The 16884-nt window shown below is 36.8% G+C and overlaps 1 long non-coding RNA gene across 1 annotated transcript in view; it reads right to left on the bottom strand.

The window, feature by feature from the left end:
- Positions 1–1984: 1984 nt before the first annotated feature.
- Positions 1985–16884, bottom strand: part of LOC143382815 (uncharacterized) — a 30331-nt gene continuing 15431 nt past the window's right edge. Inside the window, exons 2-3 of the long non-coding RNA XR_013089043.2 lie at positions 11527–11641; positions 1985–2122 (exon numbers count right to left, since the gene is read on the bottom strand). This is a non-coding gene — a long non-coding RNA (uncharacterized LOC143382815). The remainder of the gene's footprint in view (positions 2123–11526; positions 11642–16884) is intronic.

The following is a 16884-nucleotide window of genomic DNA, read 5'->3' on the forward strand; positions in this document are numbered from 1 at the left end:
TTCTGAAATATCCTAAGTTTAATTAAAGGGGCTGGAGCATAGAGGCAAAGAGAGATAAGAGAAGTTAATCAGTTAATACCTGTCAGCCAAACCAATGAAAGAGTGCTCCACATTTCTGAATATATATTTAAACTAAAACCCAAACATCTGCTTCACTACTTGCCATTATATCCTGTTCAGAACCCTAAACAATCCAAAAGCAACAAGGACTTCTCATGGATTTTCCTCCTATCCCCAAACGTTGCCTGTTTTATCTTATCTCATCCTTCTTCCTATATTCAGTATAAGCAACTATGCTTTTCTTCCTCAAATTGTCTTTATAAAAATTCTCTTAGCAGTTGAAAATATGTCATGTAGACCTAAAGCTATGTAGCCCTCCTGCTGATATTTGTGGGAACTTGTCCCATGACATGGTGCTTTTCTAAGATCTGTCAGTCTCAAAAGAGTTTTGGTTTAACATATCCAATGAAAATACATGTACAATATTTTGACAAATCTAAGACCCATTTGACTTGCCTGATATCAGATGATATTTTACAATGAATTATTTTAGACTTTATTAAATATGAGAAGTGTTTAAAGAAAAATAAACTAAAACGAGGTGACAGGCAGGGCATGGGGGATAGCACTTTAGACAGGAAGTTTAAGGAAGGTCTCACCAATAAGACACCAATTAGAAAAGTCTAGATGCATCTAAGGACTCAAGACACATTACCACTAAGTACTTTAACTAAAGGAGATTGGGATGCTATCAGAAGCAGAAAGGTCACTATAAACATTCCCTGCCTGTGTGAGAGCAGAAATACTCTGACCTATCACCTCCAAATGTAGGTCATAGGACCCTCACGTGACAGATTCCCCCTGTATCCATAGGAAAGAAACACTACACAGAGAAGTCGAAAAGAACCTGAACTGGATTTCTCTGCCCCCTCTGCCCAATATATGACTTTGCTTCAGTTGTGTTTCTCTACAACTTCTTACATCTTTTATTAGACATAGATCTATTTTCATTCCTTAATATTCAATTATAGCATTACACTAAATTTATCTTATTCTTTCATCATTGATGAACATTTGGATTGGGACTAGATGTTGGCTATTATAAAACAGTCTTTTCTGAGTATCAATGTATCAAGTTTTAAGTAAATATCTTGGTTACATTTCATAATATGGCAACATTTTGGCTTATCTTTTGAGGAAATTCGAGGAAATTTTCCAAGGGGATTGAACCATTTACATTCCCTTAGCAATGAATAAATTCCGGTGTGTCCACATCTTCACCAACATTGTTACAAACTGTGCTTTTTGTTACAGCCATGTAATGAGCGAGAAGTACTATCTCATTTTGGTATTCAGTTTCACTCCCCTCATGTTTTATTATTCGTATTTGTATATAGTATTCATGTGGTTATTTGGACATCTTTCCTCTTTTGTGAAATGTGTATTCAAATTTTTTAGTTTTTCAAAAAATGTTTATTTTTTCAAAGAAAAATGGCAATAGCCAATGTGAACGAACTTATTCTTCAACTCCAGTTTTGTTTTCTTTTAATTTAGAAGTGACTTACTGATTTACAATTTTAAACAATCCTCCTCTCCCCTTTAAATCTTTACTATCTATTCATGTTGAATCCTTCCAAGGAGATTGTTCCAGTATCTATCTCCAGGTCTTTGCTTTGCTCCTTTTACCAAAAAATTCAAAACACAATTCCATCATGCATCTTAAGGGCTCCAAACATCAATAATAGGGAAAAAAATCTGTTGAATCGCCAGTTAAGTTGAATAAAAAAATCCACATGAATATTTTACCATTTTAATTGGAAAATATTAATTTATTAAATATTAAATCATTTAGTTATAAACATATTAATTTTATTATTGGGTTTTAAGAGTTATAATTTTGGTGTTTGAACAGAGTTTAATATTCTGTTGCAATAAAGATAAAAGTATTAGACTAACATTTTTGCAACAAAACGTTCCCCTGACTTTTTGTCTTCCCTTTTTTGACCAAGTTCTTGAGCTTGTGTCCTACTATGGGAGTCTCTGAATATCTCCAAGAACAGGACAGGAGGGTCAGGGCTCAGGGTCAGCTCAGTCCACCTCACTTCAGAATCTTGACTTGTCCCTGAAATAAAGTCAACATTTTGGGGTCATTATTTCAGTAGATTTTCGCAAAGATGACCTGAGTGTTAGTGAAGGGTCAGCATGTTTACCTTGATGAAAACATAAATCCAGTCTTGAATAATTAATTGAACTCTTCATAATGCATGGCAAAAGTATGAATCTCCAGGAAGACCCAGAGTTTCCCTGCAGCTCTCCTGGGCAATGCCCATCTCATGCTGGGATTTATGTAAATAAAGGAGAAACCACCCCATAACAAAACAACACTCTCTACTTAGAATCCAGTTGCTTATGAACTCATTGTTCTGTTCTTAGAAATTCAAAAAGGAGCCCTAATTTTTTTTTTCTTTAAATGTATGTCTATTTTTAATATTTCATGGTACTGGGGATCAAACGCAGGATCCCACTGATTCAAGACAAGTGCTCTATCACTGAGCTACATTCCCTGCTCAATCTCATAGTCCTAAAACACAAATTCAGTAGTGAGAAATGTAAACCCTTTGAAGATAGGATGTCTTTTCAAGAGTCCTAGTTTCAGTGAGATCCCAAAGTATTATTGAAAGAAGAGGCATGAACACTCTAATAAAGAAATGGGGTCATTTTGGGGTATCTGGGTGTTGTTTTAAGGGAAAGAAAAATAAGACAGTGTGATGTGTGTCTCAATCTGCCTAAGGGGCCTGAAAATTTAAATCAATCCATTTGGTTAAAGAGTAAATGTGATAATTTGTATATTTGTTTTACATTCGTTCTCTTGATTCATAGCCAGATGAATGGAATAACAAAACTTGTGACAATTTGAGTGATTCCTCATTATAAATAAATGTAAAACTAATCAGGAAAAACATTAAAAGAAGAAATAAAGGAAAGACAGAAGGAAGAAGAGTGAGGAAGAGTTAGAGAGGAGGAAGGAGGCAAGCAGCCATGAGGAAGATCATCCCAGGAATCGGCAGAGAGGGAAAACTACAACATTTGCAGATGTGTCATCTCCTTGAAGCTTCAAACCGTCCTTGCAGGTGGATCTTATTGACACAATTTAGAGACAACAAAGCTCAAGTTCAGAGAGGTTAAGTAACTTGATTCAAGTTCACTGCTAATAAGTACCCAGGTCTCATTGTCCCATGAGAAGAACGGAGGGTCGATGAACTGTGACCACCAATCCAGGTGAAGCACAACAAGCATTGATTTTCCTAAGTGCTGCGTGCCCAGTGACCACTCTGCCTGCTGAGATGTCACACTGAGGCAGAAATACAGCCATTGCAGGGCCTCTTCTACACTGTAAACATATTTTCTATTTTGATCTGCTCTCTTTGATATGTAATGGCAAACCATACTCTGATTTCCATATTTGCCTGCCTCATATCTGTACTTTCAAATTATCTGATGGCAAATTTAGGTGTGACAAAATAATTTGTATGAGTTCATTTGTATGAGTATTTATATGGAGAAATACCTCCAGTATCAACTTTCTTCACTGTTTTACAGAATTTTCCAGTTGAAACAAAGCATAGTTGTTAAGAACATAGAATTTGGGGCATAAAACTGTGTGAATCCCTCCTTCAGGTTTATTATCTCTCTAATCTGGGCATTTATTTACCTTCTCAGCATTTAGTTTAATCACCTATAAAATGTAGGAATATCAGTGAAGATTGGAAAATGTGAGGATAATGATGGACACATAACAGGACCTACATAGTGTTGTAGATCTACTGCATGTTCAATTGCAATGGATATTTTTCTCATTTATTCGACTGCATTCTGGCTTTCTCCAAATACTCCTCCACATGACAGCATTCTCTTTAAGTAAAATCATTTAAAAGATAAGGCTGCATTCCTTTTATATATCCTCAAATGTTTTGTATTTTCATGATCAGGACATATCTATCTTGACTCATATTAAACAGTTCCTCTTTCTCTCCCCAACAGACCTTCTGACTATCTCTACTTCTTTAGTAGCTTTATTTGTTGATGTTTTCCAAGAACAAAAACAAAAACAAAACAGAAATAATAATTCATTGTAGACAGATAGATAGATACATACACACATATGAAAAATATTATTATGAAAGATGGGTTCATTTGATTAAGGAGTCTTAGAAATCCCACACGCTGAAGCTTGAAAGATATGGGTGGAGAAAAACAAGTTGGGGTAGTCCCAGTCTCAATCTGAAACCTGAGAAATAGGGACCCAATTCTACAAGTCTTGGTAGAAATCTGAAGGCCTCAAATTGAGGCAAGCTGATATCTGAGTAAGGAGAAGATGAATATTCCAGTTCAAGAAGAGAGAGTGATTTTACTCTTCCTCCACCTCTTGCTGTATGTACATTCTCCATTCATTAGATGATGCCAGCCCATCATGGTGGCAGTGATATTCATTCACTCTACTGATTTAAATAGTAATATCTTTCAGAAACCCACCCAATGATACACCCCAAAATAATATTTTACCAGCTATCTCGGCATCCCTTATGTTGATGCATAAAAGTATCCATCCTAATACTGCTTTCTACATGTTCTATATCCTACCCAGAAAGTTCTCTACCTTCATTGCATAGGAATGTCCTACTGACATTTCAGAATCCAGTAGCATAAGAGTCCCTTCCTCAGAGAAGACTTTGTTTACCATTTTTATTTGGAAAGATTTCTCTTTCCCTGTTTTCCACAGCACCTTATATTCCTTCTATGTAAAAATCTCCGCCATTACAATTTTGTGTTTATTGAACACAATTAATTGTATAATGGCTGTATCCCTCATTAGATCACAAACTGCATGAGGGCCAGGGCCATCTCAGTTTTTGCTCACGAGTGTATCCTAGATGCCAAGTGACAGACATTCAGTAAGTAATTGTTGAAAGAGAACAGAGAGGAAAGAGAGAGAGAAGGAGGGAAAGAGAAGAGGGATGGAGAAAAGGAAATGGGAAATGAAAGGGTTAGTAAAGGAAAAGAGTTTTTGGAGTTAAGATGTTAGATTCTCAGCAGGATTGAATAAAGAACTCCAGGGGAGGGCAGATTTGGTTGCAGCTCAGAGTACAAGATGAGAATACTGGTATTGAGACTAGAGGAGGAAAGAGTAGGTGAGGGGAAAAAAAAAGTCAGGGTGAGAGTAGAGAAAGCCTCAGATAAACTTCATTTACCTCAGAGTCCAAACTGATGTGGGAATGATATGCAAACCACTTACCATATTGAGTAGGATGAAGGGATGAGTTGCAATGTTTTCTTGGCCATTTTCTGCAAATCAAACCTAGATTTTCAGTTTCTTCCCAAGAAGCCTGAGGTCCGGCCTAGGCCCCTTTGCTACTCTGTTTTCACAGTGGTCTTGCCGCCTTTCTACTCGACATCTAACAGCTCAGTCATTCTGAGTTAGGAGCGGGTTGGCAGTAGATGGTTTCCTAAACCAATGTGTTAGTTTTATAACAGGCTCTCAACACAGTTTCCATCTGTTTCAGGACAGAATGATCTGATCTGATTTATTCTGATTTTTCTCCAAAAAATAACTTCAACCAGGAGAAAATTTTAGTTTTGCTAATCTCTAAAGGATAAACATAAAAAGAATATTAAAATGAGAGCAAAATATATACATGTATTTTACATATAAAAAAAATCTCAAACCCAGAAATGTGAATTTGCTAAATGTCCCACAGCTAATCATAGCAAGTCTCCTAACGTCTAGTCCAAAACCAGATCCTATGCTCCAAAATAACTCTCTTAGCAATTTAAGGACAAGTAAAGGCTTATTATACTGGTTCTCATTTATGCTCAATCTTGATACCTTAAACATGTAAAAAAAAATTCTAAAAGCGGATCCTCTGATCTATGAGTCTCTGTTGGACGTATGTGTTCTAGATGAAGGTCTGCAAACTTTTTCTTTAAAGTCGGAGAATAAATAGTTTTGCTTTGTGAGCCATAGAATACTTATGAGTACTCGTGTTGCTAATTCTCCAATTTATTGTCAACAGCAATATGTAAACTGATAAACTTTCACTTACTGTTAAAAGATAATTCCCTTTAAAAGGATAAACTAATTACTCTCATGAAGATACAAAATGAACATGGATTAAAGATTTTATTTCACTCCTATGAGGAAACCAAACAGGTATCACGACCATTCAAAGGAGGAGTTAAATAGATTCATTTGTAGATCAACAATATTGAAATGAATCTGTGAACTGGCCTTCCCACAGGAAGCAAGGAGGTTTGTCTTTCCATTGATAGGCTCTGTATTCATGTCTGTCCACAAGAGTTATTTTTGTTTTGTTCTCAGTTTCTTACACCCTTGTAAAATAGCTCCCTCAGAATCCAGAATCAGGAGAATATACTACAGACAGTGCTGTTTTTCCCTGAAGCACCCTACATCACAAAATCATGGAGGATTGGAGACCCCCATTGTCTACCTGTATACTGAATGAACTAACGGAAAATACAGAAATAATGGCTTTTCCTCACTTAATTATCTGAAAAGGAATAGAGGAAAGCATGATTACTGGTTAATATTGTAGGAAACTAATTTATAATCAAAACCACTTTAGAGTGGACTCTGTTTAGGGTTCAGCTGTGGATAACTGTGGATGCTATAACCTTCCCACATCATGCATGCCACTTCAAAGTTGCAATCCTGATCACCTCATGCATAAGGGAGAGGGTAGCTACTTATTTTAAATCCCTTGAGTTTCCTGAAGATCCAACCAGACAGTAGATATAAAAAGCTTGGAAATTAATAAAGCACCAGAATAATTATGCAAAGGACCCACACACATAAAGCTCTGATTTAAATTGCTGGGCTAGTGACTGATGGCTTCAAGCTTCTTGTTCTAGCTTCAATTCAATTTGTTCCCCATCAGTGCCTGCCACCTAGGTAATTTGGGAGCAGATGGTGAGAGGAATGGAGGATGTTCCATTCAGAACTGCCGCCTACCTGCCTCTCACTCTGGGCCATAGGATCCTCCCTGTGTACTCTCTAATCCCTCATCACCAGCCCAGAAAAATGATCTTTATTGCTCATGATATAGTCCTTATTGCCTAATTAGAGGCACTGGGAAGAAGTGGGAGATGACTTCACTTGAGTTCATTAGGAAATAATATATCAGGTCTTGTTTAATTATAACTGAATTACTACCACCTATTATAGAGCAGAACCTTGCTGGAATGATAGAGGGTGGCAGAACTTGAGTCTTCCATTATTCGAAGGCCAGCATTAGCTCAGTGGGAAAGGGAAGATTGCTCATGTGAGTTGGAGTTGCAACACACTCATTGGCACAGGGTTTTATCTAATTGTGACCCTTTTAATCACCAGATAATATAATCAGTGTCACATGCCATTCAGCAAGGCACTTTTTGCAGCTGCTGAGCATTCCACTAGAAGGAAAATGCTAATTCCCATTGCTTGCAATTGCTTCTGAATGGCACAGAAAAATACCTCACTTATTGTCTCTAACTGCTTAATTGCTGGGCATAATGTCTTGCATTTGGAGGGAGGACAGAATGGATTAAACAAGAACATAACCTCCTTGCAGGTATAAAGCAAAATTAGGATACTCCCTTAGTTAGTCCACCTCCTACTTAGTAGAATAACTTGTGCTTACTTAATGCTATGATCATACATTTGACAATTTATCATTTCACGTCTGCTCTGTGGTCACCTCCATTTTAATCTTTGTCAGGGATACAGAGTTCAATAAGACCTATGCACAAGTAGCTCACTCTCAAAATAAGGAGATGCTACACATATATAAGTATATGTCATGTGAGGTAAACAGAGAGGTTTAAAAGAGCATTGAAGATGATGAAATTTTTACTGGAAACTTGTAATTTACATTACTATTAATTAAAGAATGGATAGAATTTAGTGAGTGGTTGGCTAAAAGTCATTGCAAATAAAATTGACATTGCAAGCAAAAACATACAGATCTCATAACATTATGAATCAGAAAATGTTTTCATGCAGTTTTAAATTATATAAAGTATGGTGAAGAGTAAGTTAGATATGACACAATAATTTTAATGGACTTTGGTTCTTCATTTTTGCTTTGTTCAGGTATCTTTAACCCTGTTCTAATCACATATTGATTTCCCTCTGCAAAATACTGATTATATATAAACCAGTGGGAATGTATATAAATCAAGGGACATTGTTTTCCCCTAGCCAAAAGATGTTGCCCTCCTTGAGCTGTGGTATTAATCTAAGTTGGCTAAATCAATCTTCTTTCTCAAATCTTTAAGTCTTGAGCAGAATGACAAAGAACTAAAATGGTACCCAATCATGACAGGTTGACCCTGACTTCTAACTACAATTATCATGTTTTCAAGGCTGGACTTTCTGGAAGCTGTTCATTTTGGAACCAGCCTTTATCTTGATTTACTGCATTACCTTTGTAATTAAATTATCCACATATTATTTATAGAGAGTTTATGCATTATTATAATCCATATAGATCCTAAATACTATTTTATAGAAGATGGGCATCGCTATACATTCACACCATCAAAATTTTGAGCAATTTTCTCAATTTGCATTTTTGTCATGCAGTTCTCTTACCACATATTCCTGTATTTCTACTATAGCTAGTGGTACGATCATTCTACTTACTTGTACAATTTTGTCTCAAATATAATCAATTTATATTATATTTATTTTAAAATCAATACAACTTCAATGTCTACATTTTTCTCCAATCCACTGAAGTAGAATGAGTGACCATTTCACCTCCCTGTCCATTTTTCACAAAGTTACAAAATGATCATGCTGGTCTTCCCCCCAGAGACTCCCCAAAACCCATGGCTGCTCTATCAGACCCCAAAATTCTTATTGTGGATTTAAGTTAATAAAGGAATGTAGATCAGAGGTTAATGGTGTTCAATGTGGACTCATTCTGCCTTAACTGCTAATCTAGGCCCTGGGTTTCTGATTTTTTCTAACAAATGAATCCTATAAATGAGTAAGGAATCTATGGTCTAGATGTGATGGATTGAGAGAAAACTGAGGAAATATTACATGGGTGCAAAAAACAATCTATTAAGCATCTGATTCTGTGTCTGAGAATCAATGAGAAAAACTAACCTGATATAAGCGCATTAGGAATGACTGATAGACACACAGACACAGAGAGAGGCAGAGATTCAGTTCACAGGATTACATGTGTACTCCATCATGCTTGGCCAGGTTCCTTATCTCTCTTAACAGTTGAAATGTTTTTGACAACTCTATTGAGATTTTCATATCATAAATTCATCTTTTTAAGCATAGTGATGAGCAACCATCACTATGATCGATTTTAGAAAAATTTTATTGCCTCAATAAGATTCTCCATATCCATTTGTAGCTAATCTCCATCCCCAGCCCCAGCCAGAGCCCTAGACAATCACCAGTCTATTTTGTATCTTTGTAAATTGTCCTCTTCTGGACCTTTCATATAAATGGAATTATTATACGTATGTGGGTTTTGTGCCTGGCTCCTTTCACTTAGCATAGTGTTTTTGAGGCTCATCTCTGCATCCATAGTTCATTCCTTTTTATTGCTGAATAACATCCTATTGTGAGAAGGATGTGTCATACTTTTCTAGGCTATTCTCTAGCCAATGTATAATTAGGTTGTTTCCATTTGGGAGTTGTTATGAATAGTGCTGCCATGAATATGAACCTGAAAAAAATTCTATTTTATTGAAAATGTGTTTTCATTTGGGTCCATACCCAGAAACAGAATTGCTGATCTGTATGGTAAGTTTATATTGTCTTTTCAATACACTGTCTTGCTTTTTACAAAGTGGGTGAACCATTGTATGTCAGTTGAATTTTATCATAAAAACAAGCATGCAAACACACACACAACTCCTTTTACTCAAAGGCATTAAAGTGGGGGACAAAGAAAATTCATACTTCTTTTATTTTAAAACAACATTGATTCAGAAAAGTGGCTGTTGAGCTAATGAAAAGTTTGGTGGATGTAGGTGGGGGAAGTAGCAGAAGAGACAAATTATTTCTGTCATTACCTAATACTAGAAACTTCAATTTTTGAAAAATCAATACTTATTAGAATCAAGGATTAGTTGTAAGTCTCAAAATTTGTCACTGGCTCTTGGTGCCTGCTTTCTTTTATTGAGAAAGATTCTGCATCTAGATCTTTGTGTGGACTCAATGTGGAAGATACTAATTGACAAGGAATACCCTGGTCTGAAGGTAAGGAGTATAGCTTATTATCTGAGCCACTTATTTGCTTTTCTATATTGAGGATTGTTATGTTTCCTCTTAGAAAAAGATGAATTAAGTGAAAACTAACTTTAAAAACTTATTAAACAACATATAATTCCACGTTCCACAGGAATGAACAATGTTTTTTAGCCAGCTTTGTCACAGCTGTGACTAAAAGACATAATAAGAACAATTTTAGAGGAGGAAAATTTTACTTTTGGGCTACAGTTTCAGGGGGCTCAGTCCACAGAGCTGGCTCTGTTCCTCAGGGCTCAAGGGAAGGCAGAACATCATCATGGAAGACTGTGGCAGAGGGCAATGGCTCACATGATGATCAGAAAGCAGAGAGAGAGAAAGAGACTCCACTTGCCAGATACAAAATATATATTCCAAAGGCACACCCCCAATGCCCACCTCCTCCAGCCACACCCCACCCACCTTCAGTTTCCAGTCAGTCAGTCCCATCAGGGGATTAATTCGTTAATTGGGTTAAGGTTTTTATACCCAATCATCTCTCCTCTAAACTTTCTTGCATTGTCTCACACATGAGCTTTTGGGGGACACCTAAAATCTAAACTGCAAGGGATTTAATTTATTAATTAAATTAATTAATCCAAAATGCAAGGGGTCTAATTTGAGGCAACACTATTGCAGTGTTGGACCCAAGTCTCCTTAAAACTATTGGATGCTTCACATCCAATCATATATGGCAACATTTTTCTAGTTTTAGGTCTTGCTTTTGACCAATGTAATGTGTGATTTTTTTTTTTTATCCACAGATATGTGGTTTTCTGTTTGTCTTCCACTTGAATCTGCAGTATCTATCTGCCAGCTTTTTTCTGCTTAGCCTTTTCATGACAGCATTAACCAAAGGGAAGGGGGTTATGAGGACAGTTTGCTTGTGCAATCTTTTTGTTGTTGTTGTTGTGGTGGTGGTGGTGGTAGATGGAAAGTCAGCCCAAATCACAGATTTCTAGTCTTACACAAGAGGAGATTTGTAGTTTGACCAGTTCTTCCTACCCTCTGTGGTGAGCTGTCTTTTTTTACAATCATCAGTATTCTCAAGGCAGCTGAGTATGAGTCTGTAATTACAAAGGAAACAATGGCTCCAGGGCAGGAAATGTGCATGAAATATAATGCCCCTGAGAGCCGCATTACATGGAAGTGCACTAATGCTTCAGAACTTACCAGGTGGTAAGCTATCTTTCTGGAGTTTCGTTTCCACTCACCATTTGCAGGTGACCCTCACCCAGTCACTTTCCTTCCCAAGGTGCTGCTCCAGAAGGGATAATATGCTTGCTCATTTGCTCACCGGGCAGAGAACTCTCCCAGCTGTATGTGTTCCTGTAGACAAAGATTGCAGAAAATGGTAAGCCTTCATTTTAAGAGCAAAAACAGCCAAAGTGGGAAGAAGTGTCTATGAGCAGAGAAAGAGAGGGTTGTTAGATGATTCCCTATCTCTGTATATCACCAATAGCACAGCTTTTGTCAGTGCCAAAAATTGATGCAGTTAAATCATGTCTCTGCTAAAAAGCATGAATAATGTGTAACAGGAGGAAAACCATTTTTAAAGTCCCCTCAGCACTTTTCCAACTTTAATGTGCATGTGAATCACCTGCATAGTTTGATAAAATGCAGATTGCAATTCAGTGGGTCTGGCCTGAAATTCTCCATTTCTAACAAACTCCAAGGTATTGCCAGTGCTGCAGGTCCTAGGACCAGATTTTGAACAGAAGGTTTCTACCATACAATGCACTTTCCATTTTTTTTTTTTTGTAATGTGGAGAAGTGGAACCCAAAATGCTATGTGCAAGTGATTTAGTCAAGAAGTCCTAGATACCTCAGTGGTAAAGTGAGTGTAGGCCCAGATCTCCTTGAGATCCTTTCTTAAGCAAGCTCTCTTCACAGGAGCCACATGAAGGGACTGAAGGAGCACTCATAGGAAGTGAACATAGGGCTCAATAGATACAGGGCCCAATGGAACGTGATTTCAGCAAACTTGAGTTCAGCAAAGTGGGGCAGAGTGAGGATTAGATTGTATGTTTCATCAAACATTCATTCTGCAGGGAGATGTCCAAAAGAGAGATACTTGTTTGCCTTGAGCTGGGCATTCTACCTTCAATCAGCAACAGATTTTGAGTAAATAATTCTACTTGTTTGTTGCCATCACACTCAGCTTTATAGGAGGTAGGTCTAGAATGATCTGACAATTGCTTCTAGCTCTGACATTTTGTACTTCTCTAAGGAATTCAAATCTGCCAGAACTGGGTGGTTAGTTAGTCACTTGATTTTTGTTTTCTTTCTTTCTTTTTTCCTACTTCTTGTTCTTCTTCCTTTCCCACTCCAGGGTGTATAATATCTGACAGAGTGAGGGGGCGGAAAAAAAAGACTTAGGGCAGGGCCAACACTTTTCAAAAATATGTATTTCTTGCTTAAGTGTTGTCTATTCTCTACATTTCCAGAAAAGTATGGCAAAGATGCCTAGCAGAGATATTAATCAATAAGCTTAGGGTCAAATTATCAATATGACCAGTTTAAATAAAGGCTTGAACAACTTTACCCAAAGATTGCAATTAGGTGATATTATCTTTATACAGGACATTTTGCATTGCTATTGAATATGTACATCATAAAAATGCCAATATCAACATGCCCTTATTACGATACACCATATTTTCATACTTGCATTCAAAACTCTAGTAAGACTGCAGACTCTACTATAACATGTAGAAAAGTGTTTTCCCTGTATTTTATAAGTACTCTTCTTATTCTTGGGCTATCACTGACTGAAGTCATATTTTTTTTCTCACTAAAAGAGGAAAGTTACACAAATCTATTATCAACAGTTTCCCGTTTCATTTTATTATCATTGTATTTTAATGCCTGGTTTAGTTAATGAGATTTGAAAGTCTTATAATGAGAGCATTTGAAATAGAATTCATTAGCAGAGATTTCTCTACCACATTCAGAAAATTACATGCTAATAAAATAAGAATATGATTTGAAAAATTTCTAATACAAATTGATTTTTATATTAATAATTTCAATATCCAATGCTGGGAAAGGAGAAAAACTATTTCAGTATGTAGGTTAAATGTGAATGAAAATAAGTAGTTTTCTGGGACCCTGTTCCCCATACAACCCCTTATTAGATAATAACGTAAAATGTGGTTCCTGCCTGCTCAGGACTCACTGTCTAGTTAGGAAGATGACTCATGTACATGAGGAAAATTATAGTTAAATTAGTGCTATGTTGTGTTGTCACTTCATCTAGAGATCTACAAAAGCAGTGGCATTCAAAAAACTTAACACCAAGAAAACAAATAACCCAATCAATAAATGGGCAAAGGAACTGAGCAGATAATTCACAGAAGAAAAAATATGATTGGTCCATAAACATGAAAAAAAAATGTTGAACATCAGTAGCAATTAGAGAAATGCAAATTTGCTGCAGTCTGGCTGGGCACAAAAATCAGGAGCCACTCAAACAGGAACAAATTTTATTTTTGAAACTCCCGCCAATGGCCTGTAAGCTCCGGGGGAAAAATGCCGACCCACACACGCAGCTTTCTCCCTGACACCAACAGCAAATCCCTCCTCCGGAATTCCCTCCTACCGCACTTCCCCAACCAATGGGAACTCTCCAGGAGTCCCTTAGCAGGTTGAGGTTGACAGCAGGGGTCTAATATCCATATGAATGCAGATTTTAACATAATCATATCATCTCAATGACTTGCTGGCATCACCTTTCAACCAAAAATGCCATGCATCATACTACTTGGCTATGGCTCTTAGCACAAATTAAAACTACACTGAGATTTCATCTCACTCTAGTCAGAATGGCAATTATCAAGAATACAAGTCACAATGTTGGTGAGGATGTGCAGGAAAAGCCACACTCATACATTGCTTGCAGGACTTGCAAATTAGTGCAACCACTCTGAAAAGCAGTATGAAGATTCCTCAGAACACTTGGAATGGAACCACAAGTTGACCCAATTACCCCCTCCTCAGCATATGCACAGAAGACTTAAAATCAGCGTATGATAGTGATGCAGCCACATTAATGTTTATGACACTTCAATGCACAAAAGCTAAGCTATGAAACCAACCTAGGTGCCCTTCAACAGGTGAATGGATAAAGAAAATGTGGTACAAATGCCCCATGGAATATTACTCAGCCATTTAGAGAAATGAAATTATGGCATTTGCAGGTAAATGAATGAACCTGGAGACTATCATGCTAAATGAAATAAGCCAATCCCCCAAAGCAAAAGGCTGAACTTTTTCTCTGGTATGCATATACTGACTCACAATAGGTGGGAGGTTGGGCAATCTGGGGTGGAGGTTCACCAGATTGGACAGGGTAGAGTTGGAGGAATGGAGGTGGGATGGAAATGGGAAAGATAGTAACATGAATTAGACATAATTTTCCTATGTTCATATATGAAGACACGATCAGTGTAACTCCCCATCATGTACAACCACAAAAACGGGAATTTATACTCCATGTATGTATGATATGTCAAAGTCTATTCATTCTACTGTCATGTATAACTAAAAATAACAAATAAAAAAATAGCATTGGACTAATAGCAGTTTCAATGATCTGATTCTCTCCAGTTACACAGTTTTGTTTGTCTTTTGTTCGCATGAAAATCGACTCCTCATGGTTGTTACCAATATTTAGAGAAATAAATTGAGTATCAGAACACCTGGACTCAAGTCCAGGTTTCTGCTATGCAAAAAAATTGCACCTAGCATGAAACTGAGAGAACCAAAGCCCTCAAGAAAGAAAGAACCAATAATTATGAGCTTGCTTCCACTGAAATAAACAAACATTTTCTTTTGGTTGGCCAAGAAGAGAGTCATTTTTGAGGACAGTACATTATCTGTCATTAGATTTATTTACTGTCCAGAACCATTGTGATTTATGTCTGAATATTGTGTTGTATCAGAAGGCTGTACGCAAAGTTCTGAAAAGCTATTTCGTTTCCTAGAGTCTTTGCTAGAGTCTGTAAGACATTGGGATGTGGGCAGTGCTACTTTGATATCTCTTAAAGAGACAGTCCTATTTTAAAAAGAAATAAATTAAATTAGTTCTATATTGTGTTGTCACTTTATCTGGAGATCTACAAAAGCAGTGGCACTCAAAAAACTTAACACCAAGAAAACAAATAACTCAATAAATAAATGGGCAAAGGAAATGACTTCCAGATACCAGTTCCTAGTTACTATGGGCTCTGGTGGAGGAAGGTACTTCTGGAAGACAAAGCAGTAACTGGACAATGTTCTGAGAGAGGTTCCAGTCCCTAATAGACAATGGAACCTAGTGGATCTATCAGTAATCAACAATCGAAGGCCATAGAGGAAAGACATAGCTAGTGCCACACAGTGACCAACTGGACAGCTTACTAGACTAGTGAGCAGATACAAATGCACAGGAGATAACCTAGAGTTTTCTTAGGTTAGTTAAAAGTGGAAGCATTGTATGATGAGTTTGAAGAAAAAAGAGAAGTAGATGAAAAACCACCGTGAAATCTGCATTATTAGTTGAAGCCCCAGATTCATAAATGAGGTCTACAGCAACCAAGAATGTGTACAGTGTCCTGGTGCTAGATATCCATCTTGTTAAAGGTTCCTAAACTGTTGGAAAATGATTGTTTTGAACTTTTATTTACTTGTATTTGTGTTTATTCTTTCAGATTTGGGGTGTATTTCCTCATTTTCTTAATCATTTTACCAGTTAGTACAGAGGACCACCTAAAGCATCATTTATTAATATCATAGGATCATATATGCATATATGCATATATATATATATGTATGTATATATATATATATATATATATATATATATATATATAAAGATAAAGATATAAGGATATATCCTTATATCTTTATATACTTTATCCAATTATTGGGAGATACTTTGGTGGTTCTTCTTTGTCTCAATGCAATATCCCTTTCAGTTTAAGGTGGGGATTATAACATGACTGTCACTCCTGTGGTCCTACATTTTTACCATTTAATTTCACTTTGAGGGCAGTTTGTGTCATCCTTTGGTTTAAGTTCCCCAGAATGATTGCCCCATCAGTTTTATGAAGACTTTCCTTTGTTTAAGGGAGAGAAGACTATCCCATTTTTGCAATTGTAAATGATTCAAGTGAGACTTTGGGAGGTTGTTTGAACAGTGGAGTATGAGAGAGAGAAAAAACCTATTACTTCTCAGGTCACAAGTATAAAGAGATAGGAATGTAGTTTTCTGTGGCCGTTTTACAGCACACAAAGAAGAAATGAACTCAAGAGAAGTGAGAGAAAGAGACAGAGAGACAAAGAGAACTGGCAACCTCTAGAACATGCTTTTAGTTCTGGTGCACCCTAATAGCCTGGTTCCTTAATTTCTTCTGTCCTGTCTTTTAGCTTCTCCAAAATTTATTGAAAAACAGCAACAATAACAACAACATTGTCTCAGTTAAAACCACTTTGAGATGAGGTTTTGTCTCCTGTATGTTTGTACCTGCCCATAAGTCTAATAAACTGTCCACTTAGGTACCACACTTAAATATGATTGAGACATTGATAGA

Source organism: Callospermophilus lateralis, chromosome 17 (assembly GCF_048772815.1).
Source record: "Callospermophilus lateralis isolate mCalLat2 chromosome 17, mCalLat2.hap1, whole genome shotgun sequence".
Lineage (NCBI taxonomy): Eukaryota > Metazoa > Chordata > Mammalia > Rodentia > Sciuridae > Callospermophilus > Callospermophilus lateralis.